Genomic DNA, 8818 nt, shown 5'->3' with positions numbered 1-8818 from the left:
AGTGTTTTCTCCTCTTTCATTTTCTGGAAGAGATTATATAAACTTGGTTTTAATCCTTCTGAAATATTTGACATAATTTTCCAATGAAACCATTTGGATCTGGAGATTTTGGGAGGAGTTTTTAAATTACAAATTCAACTTCTTTAGTAATTATAGCACTATTCCAATGATCTGTTTTATGTTGGGTGAGCTGTGGTAGTAGGCTTTTGTAGAATTGGTACATTTTAACTCAGTTTTCAAACTTATGTGAGTAGAGTTCTTTATAGGTTTTTTCACCAATGAACTTTGAAGTCATTTTGCCAAAATTGGAATCTTTTCAGTCCTTATTTCTTTGGATACTTTCCAGCCCCACACACTTTCTCCTTCTCTTCTGAGAGACTCTCATGACATGAAAGATCTTTTGTTACAGTCCCACAGGTCCTGAGGCTCTGTTCATTTTTTGCTGCTGTGTTATTTCTGTCATTCACCCTGGGTAATTTCTATTATTCTGTATGCAATTTCGCAGTCTCCGCCCCTCCCCCCCTTTTTGGCTCCATTCTGATTTTGAGGCCATCTAGTAAGTTTTTTATTTTGATAATTATATTTTTCAGTTCTCAACTTTCTGCTTAGTTCTTTTTAAAAATTTTTTAAAATTTTAATTAGTTTCAAGTATACAGTACGTTGGTTAGACATCTGTATAGTTAGTAAAATGATCCCCCCAATTGCTCCCTCCCTCCCCTGGCCCTCCACCTAGCCAATGTATTAATGCTAATTGCATTCCCTATGCCATGCTCCCCATCCCTGTGACTATCCATCAGCTACTAATTTGTACTTCTTTAACCGTTCACCCCATTCTCCCAGCCCTCACATCCCCCTCCCCTCTGTCCGTCACCAAATTGTCCATGATATTTGTGAGTCTGTTTTTGATTAGTTTCTTCTTTTTACTCTTTAAATTCCGCATATAAGTAAAATCATATACTGTTTATCTTTGACTTAAATACCTTCTAGGTCCATCAAAGCAATATCTTTTCCCATCCCCTTCCTTTTCATATGTAGGCGTCTTGTTTTCTTATCCTTTCAGCCACTCTATTGTTTGGTTGGAACACTTAATTCTTTTCTATTTAAAGTACTTATTGATAGGACTGTAGTTGTTACCATTCTTTATTCCTGTTTTTGATACATGTTTTTTCTTCTTAAAGAAGTCCCTCCAACATTTCCTGTAATTCTGGCTTGGTGGTGATAAATTCCTTTAGTTTATTTTTGTCTGGGAAGCTGTTTATCTGTCCTTCAACTCTAAAAGAAAGCTTTGCTGGATAAATTATTTTTGGTTGTATATCCTGGGTCTTCATCCTGTCGAATATTTCTTGCCAAGCCCTTCTGTCCTGCGTAGTTTCTTTTGAGAAATCAGCTGCCAGTTGTGTAGATGTTCCCTTATATGTAATTATTTGTTTTTCTCTTGCTGCTTTTAATATTCTTTCTTTGTATTTAACCTTTGGTATTTTAATTATGATATGTCCTGGTGTGGGCCTCTTTGGATCCCTGATTTTTGGAATTCTCTGAGCTTCCTGGGGTTTTATGTCCATTTTCTTCACCAGGTTAGGGAAGTTTTCCATCATTATTTCTTCAAATAGCTGCCCAACATCTAGATTTTCTTCAGTTTACACCGATTAGACAAATATTTGGAGACTTAATCCTCCTTAAATTATTTTTATAGTCTTGGCATTTTTTTTGGTGCCATTCTGATTGAGTGTTCTGATTGGCTTTCCTGTCCTGTAGATAGGGCAAGTGATCCTCCTCTTTATTCACTTTGTTTATTCCTTTGTTTATTCCATTTACTATACTTCTCATCTCAGATAATGTGTTCTTCATTTCAGACTGGTTCTCTTTTATAATTTCCATTTCCATTTTTATGTTTTATATCTCTTTGTTGAAGTTCTCACTGAATTTATGTACATGTCCCAAAAGTTCATTGAGCATCTTTATGACTGGTGTTTTGAACTCTGCATCTGTTAGATTGCTTGACTCCATTGTATCTGGATCTCTGTTCTGTTCTCTCATATGGTTTCTGCTTCTTTGTCTTCCCATTTTGGCTGCCTCTCCATGTCTGTTTCTATGTACTAAGCAAAGCTCCTAAGTCTCCCGGTCTTAGTGTGGATTTGTGAAGTAGGTGTCCAGTGGCCCAGTCCTGAGAGAGGTTCAGCTGCGGGCCAAATTTAACCTAAGCCTCTACCCCTCCAGGGCGACCTTTTGAGATTTAGCAAGCAATCCACAGATGCTGTGCTTATAGTTGCCTCAAAAGGCCACACCAGAAACTGAGGCCAGCTGCCTCCACCATTGTGAGTCTCAGCAAGAAGTACCTGACTCGCTGAGGATATACCTGGATGTGGCTTGGGTGGGGCTCTAGTTGAGGTAGGTGGGGTTTCAGAGAATCCTCTGGGCAGAGCGACCTTTGTTATTCAGGCTGATGACGTCACAGCTGTGGTGGTGCTGTGCACAGTGCACTGGTAGAGGGTAGGGCTCAACAGGGAACAATGGATACTGCCGGCACTTCTGTACCGAGTGTCTCATTTGGGTCCTCACTCCAACAACGTCTCCCTGTAAGTTCCTGGTGCCCCCTGTGCACAGCCGAATTGGCACTGGTGTTCCGAGTGAGCAGGTCCGTCACTGCGGAAGTCTGCTCATGGACGTGGCCCCTTTAAGAGGTCTCTGCTGCTGCTGCTGCTGCTGCAGCCACAGCCTCACTCAGCCACTTGGACCGGGCAGCCCTGTGTCCTCGCCTCGTCCTACCTTCTGCCATTGTAGGGTGCTTTCTTGGATTTCTCCATAGTTGTATGGCTTGTTCATCTATATCCCAGGCAATTTTTTCTTGCTGCTGCTCCTTGGTTCTGTCACATCTTTGACTTGGTCACCAGAGGGATGAACAGAGCCTCTACTATCTACGCCATTACTCCCACCCACCCCCTCCTGTCCCCCTAACCTGCTTGATTCTTTAAATCTTCTTTCTTTGCCAAGTTGTACTTTTTCAGTTATTTGAAACATGCGTGGTTGTTCACTGATGCATTTTTGTCATAGCTGCTTTAGGATCCTTGTCAGATATTCTAGCATCATGGTGTTGATGTTGTAGGAGTGGAATCTTTCTAGGTTTTTTGGCTGGCCTAATCATTAAATAGACATAAGACTGATAATAAGAGAAAAACAAATTTAATTTTGTATATAAGGGAGCCCCATAAAAATATCAGACCCAAAGGCAGTCAGGCAGTTGAAGCTTATATGCCATCCTGAGCTAAGGAATGGGGAAGGGGCCTAGTGCTTCAAAAGGGGAGAAGGGCAGTTCACAAGAAGATAAGAGTTGATGTTCAGTAATCAGTTGTTTGCCTTGCCGTGCAGGTTAAGTCTTTCAGATAAAAAAGTTATCTCTGGTAATAGTTCTCTTTTTGGGCCAGGCCCCCTGTCTAAATTCTTTTAGGTAAGTTTTCCTGATTCTGCTGAGTCTTGATTTCCTTCAGCTCAAAATAATTCACGTGCCAAAGTAGCACATTTTTGGGGTGGCATTCTGTTCCCTTTCAATGTCTTTTAAATGTTCTTTTCTCATTTAAATGGGTATTTTCCTGGTTCTTGATATGATGATGATTTTTTCTTATCGAATCCTGAACATTTTGAGCATTTTTATTAGACTCTGGCTTGTATTTAAATCTCCTGTTTTTTTAGCGGGTCTTCTCTGACACCACACTGGCAAAGGGAGATGTCATCTCATTACTGCCAGGTAGGGCAGAAGTTCAGATTCTATACTCAGCTTCTGTTAACAGTCTGGGGATGAGGAATGGGAGGGCTGCCTCATTCTAGTGGACAGGGGTGGGGCTCCACTGGACCTTAAATGGCAGCACCTTACCTGAGATGTGTTATGTTGAAGGCTGGAGAGGGTGGAAGTCTAGGATTCCTATTAGTCCTTTGTTGATATTGTTGGGGGTGGCGCCACACCTTTTTTTTTTTTTCCTGTGGAGTTAGGCTGCAGTAGAATGGTTATTGCCTAAAAGTTTTCTATCTTGCAAAGGTGCCTCTTTGTCCATTGGCTAGAAAGAGCAGGCTTTTCTTAGGCTTTTTAAAATCTGTACCTATTGACATTTTCAGTTTGCCGGCTTCTCCAACACCCAGTCTGGGATATATGTGGCAAAAAGAAAACCCAGGGAAGCCAATGTCATGACATTCCTTGGGTCCTAATATCCCTTCTTTAAACCTAAATTTGTTATAAGGATAAAGCAGGTGGTTGCTTATAACCACAGGCATTAAGAACAATTCTTTTACTAGTTCTGTGAATTTTAACAATTGTTAAAGCCATGGGTAATGGGTTAAAAACTGGAAGGTTTGCTCATCAAGTAGAAATTCAGCTTTCATTAGTCATACTCTGTGTATTTTTTTTAATTATTTTTATTTTTTAATTAAGTTTATTGGGGTAATATTGGTTAATACAATTTATAACTTTCAAATGTACATTATAATTTGACATCTGTATATTCTATTGTGTGTTTACCACCCAAAGTCCAGTTTCCTTCAGCTACCGAATATTTGATCCTCTTTACCCACTTCACCCTCCCCCTACCCTCTATATTTGACCCCCTATACCCCATCTACCTCCCCACTCCTCCCCGTTTATTTAATGTTCAGGATGTTTAGCTGTACTTCGTGGGAGAATATAAAGTAGTATCTGCTGTGTCTTGGCCTTGAACTGGAATCTTTGCCTTAATTTTTGAAAGATATTTTTACTATCTCTAGATTTAGAGTTTGAAAGTTTTTTCTTTCGGTGCTTTAAAAATGTCACTCCGCTGTCTTCTCATTTTCATTATTTCCAGTGCCCTGATGTCATCTATATATATATGTTTTTTATTTAACATGTCTTTTTCTGGCTGATTTAAGATTTTTATCTATTTTTTATTAATTAATTAATTAATTAATTAATAAAATTAATTAATTTTTTAATGGTGACATTGGTTAACGAAATCCAATAAGTTTCAGCTGTACATTTTAACAGTAAGGTATATATATGTTTACACTGTGTGTTCACCTCCCATAGTTAGATTTCTTTCTGTTACCACATATTTGACTCCCCTACCCCGTCTACATCCCGACACCCTCCTACCCTCTGGTAACCACTAGTCTATTGTCCATGTCCATGAGTCTCTGTTTAGTTGTCCTGTTCATTTGTTGCTTTTAGGTCTATATCCCACATATAAGTGATATCATGTGGTTTTCAATTTTTTCGTCTGGCTTATTTCGCTTAGCATGATTATCTCGAAGTCCATCCATGTTGTTGCCAAATGGCAGTATTTCATCTCTTCTTATAGCTGAGTAATATTCCATTGTATATATGTACCACAGCTTCTTTAGCCAGTCATCTATCATAGGATACTTTGATTGCTTCCATATCCTGGCCATCATGAATAATGCTGCTATGAACATCGGTGTGCAAATATCTTCTTTTCAGATATGGGTTTTCAAGTCTTTGGGGTAAATACCCAGTAGAGGGATTGCTGGGTCATATGGTAAATCAATTCTTAGTTTTTTGAGAAATCTCCGTTCTGTTTTCCATAGTGGCTGTAGCAATTTGCAGTCCCACCAGCAGTGTATGGGGGTTCCTTTTTCTCCACATCCTCTCCAACATTTGTTATTACTTGTCCTGTTGATTATAGCTATTCTAACAGGTATGAGATGGTATCTCATTGTGGTTTTGATTTGCATTTCCCTAATAGCTAGCGATGTTGAGCATCTTTTCATATATTTGTTGGCCATTTGTATGTCCTCTAGGGAGAAGTGTTTGTTCAGGTCCTCTGCCCATTTTTTGATTGGATCATTTGTTTTTTCTTTGTTACTGAGTTGTATGAGTTCTATTTTGAATATTAGGCCTTTATTGGAGGTGTTGCTTGCAAATATATTTTCCCATTCAGATAGTTGTCTGTTTACCTTGTTGACAGTTTCTTTTGCAGTGCAGAAGCTTTTAGTTTGATGTAGTCCCATTCATTTATTTTTGCTTTTACTTCCATTGCCTTTGAGGTCAAATTCATAAAATCCTCTTTAAGTCCAAGGTACATGAGTTTAGTTCCTTTGTTTTCTTCTGTGCATTTTATTGTTTCAGGTCTTATATTCAGGTCCTTAATCCACTCTGAGTTAATTTTGATGCGTGGTGAGTTAGACAACAGTCTAGTTTCATTCTTTTGCAAGTGGCTTTCCAGTTTTCCCAGCAGCATTTATTGAAGAGGCTTTCCTTTCGCCACTGTATGGTTTTGGCTTTTTCGTCGAAAATTATTTGTCCATATAAATATGAGTTTATATCCGGACCGTCGATTCTTTTCCACTGGTCCATGTGTCTGTTTTGCTATCCATACCATGCCATTTTGATTACTGTCGCTTTGTAGTATAATTTGAAGTCATGCAGAGTGATGCCTCTAGCCTCGTTCTTTTGTCTCAGGATGGCTTTGGTATTTCGGGGTCTTTTGTGTTTCCATACAAATCTGATATTTTTTGTTCTATTTCTTTAAAAAATGCCGATCGCATTTTGATGGGGATTGCATTTAATCTGTATAATGCTTTAGGTAATATGTTAATTTTAACTATGTTGATTCTTCCAATCCAAGAACAAGGAATATCTTTCTATTTCTTTGTATCTTCTTCGATTTCTTTTAATAGGGTCTTATAGTTTCATTATATAGGTCCTTCACTTATTTCATTAGATTTATTCCTAGGTTTTTTATTTTTTTTGGTGTAATTGCAAAAGAATTATTTTTTCCACTGCTTTTTCTAATATTTCATTATTAGAGTATAGGAATGCTATGGATTTTTGAACATTGATTTTATATCCATTTGCTTATTGCTTCTGTAGTGTTCTCGTGGAGTTTTTAGGATTTTCTATATAGAGAATCATGTTATACACAAATAGTAAGTTTGACTTCTTCCTTTCCTATTCGGATGCCTTTTATATCTTTCCCTTGCCTGATTGTACTCTCTAGGACCTCCAAAGATATTGAATAACAGTGGTGATAGTGGACAGCCTTGCCTGGTTCCTGATCTTAGAGGGAAGGTTTTTAGTTTTTCACCATTAAGTATAATGTTGGCTGAGGGCTTGTCATAGTTAAGGTACTTTCCTTCTATACTGATTTTGTTAAGTGTTTTGATCATAAATAGATGCTGTATCTAGTCGAAGGCTTTTTCTGCATCTATTGATGTGATCATATAATTCTTATTTTTTAATTTGTTTATATGGTGTATCACATTAATCGATTCGCGTATGTTGAACCATCCCTGTGCCTCTGGGATGAAGTCCACTTGATTGTGGCGTATAATGTTTTAATATGTTGCTGTATTTGGTTGCTAATATCTTATTTAGGATTTTTGCATCTGTGTTCATGAGAGATATTGGTCTGTAGGTTTCTTTTTTGTGTTATCTTTACCAGATTTTGGTATCAGGGTAATATTGGCCTCATAAAATGAGTTGGGAAGTATTGCCTCCTCTTTGACTTTTTGGAAGAGTTTGGAGGAATAGGTATTAAATCTTCTTTGAATGTTTGGTAGAATTCATGGGTGAAACCATCTGGTCCTGGACTTTTACATTTTGGTAGGTTTTTGAAGATCATTTCAATTTCCATACTGCTGATCGGTCTATTTAGATTTTCCAGTCTTCTTGATTCAGTCTAGGAAGGTTGTATTTTTCTAAGTACTGGTCCATTTCTTCTAGGTTATTAAATTTGGTGTTATATGCTTTTTCATAGCATTCTTGTATGATCTTTTGTATTTCTGAGGTGTCATTTGTAATTTTCCCTCTTTCATCTCTGATTTTGTTTATTTGTGTCCTTTCTCTTTTGTGAGTCTAGCCAGGCGTTTATCAATTTTGTTAACCTCTCAAAGAACCAGCTTTTTGTTGCATTTATTTTTTCTATTGTTTTTTGATTTCAATTTCATTTATTTCTGCTCTAATTTTGATTATTTCTTTCCTTCTCCTGACTTTAGGCTTCATTTGTTCTTCCTTTTCTAGTTTTTAAAGATGAAATGTTAGATTGTTTATTTGGGCTTGTTCTTGTTTTTGGAGATAGACCTATAATGATATGAACTTTCCTCTTATGACTGCTTCTGTCATGTCCCAAAAGTTTTGATATGTTGTACTATCATTATCATTCATTTCTCTGAATCTCTTGATCTCTCTTTTTATTTCTTCTCTGATTCCATTATTCTTCAGTGGCATATTGTTTAATCTCCATGTACTTGCAGTTTTTCCTGATTTCTTTCTGTAGTTGATCTCTACTTTCAGAGAATATGATCAGAGAATATAGTTGGTATGATTTCAACTCTCTTATATTTGTTGAGGCTATCTCTGTGTCCCAGTATGTGGTTGATTCTTGAGAATGTTCCATGTGCACTAGAGAAGAATGTATAAGCAGCTGTTTTGAGATGGAAGGCTCTGTAAATGTCAATTATGTCCAGTTGGTCTAATGTGTCATTTAAGGATGTTATTTTCTTATAGATTTTCTGTTTAGATGATCTGTTCATATCTGACAGTGGGGTATTTAGGTACCACCTAGTACAATAGTGTTTTGGTCTGTTTTTCCCTTTATTTCTGTTAGTAATTGTTTTACATATTTTGGGGCTCTCTGATGGGAACATAGATATCAATAAGTGTTATGTCTTCTTGGTGCATGATTCCCTTTATCATTATGAAGTGTCCCTCAGGATTTTTGTTTACCTTTTTTTATTTCGAAGTCCATTTCATCTGATATTAGTACTGCTACTCCCACTTTTCTGTGAATGCCATTTGCTTGAAATATCATTTTTCACCCTTTCACTCTGAGTCTATATT

This window comes from Pteropus medius, unplaced genomic scaffold (genome assembly GCF_902729225.1).
Source record: "Pteropus medius unplaced genomic scaffold, Ma_sr-lr_union100, whole genome shotgun sequence".
Classification (NCBI taxonomy): domain Eukaryota; kingdom Metazoa; phylum Chordata; class Mammalia; order Chiroptera; family Pteropodidae; genus Pteropus; species Pteropus medius.
This window is presented reverse-complemented; position numbering follows the sequence as displayed.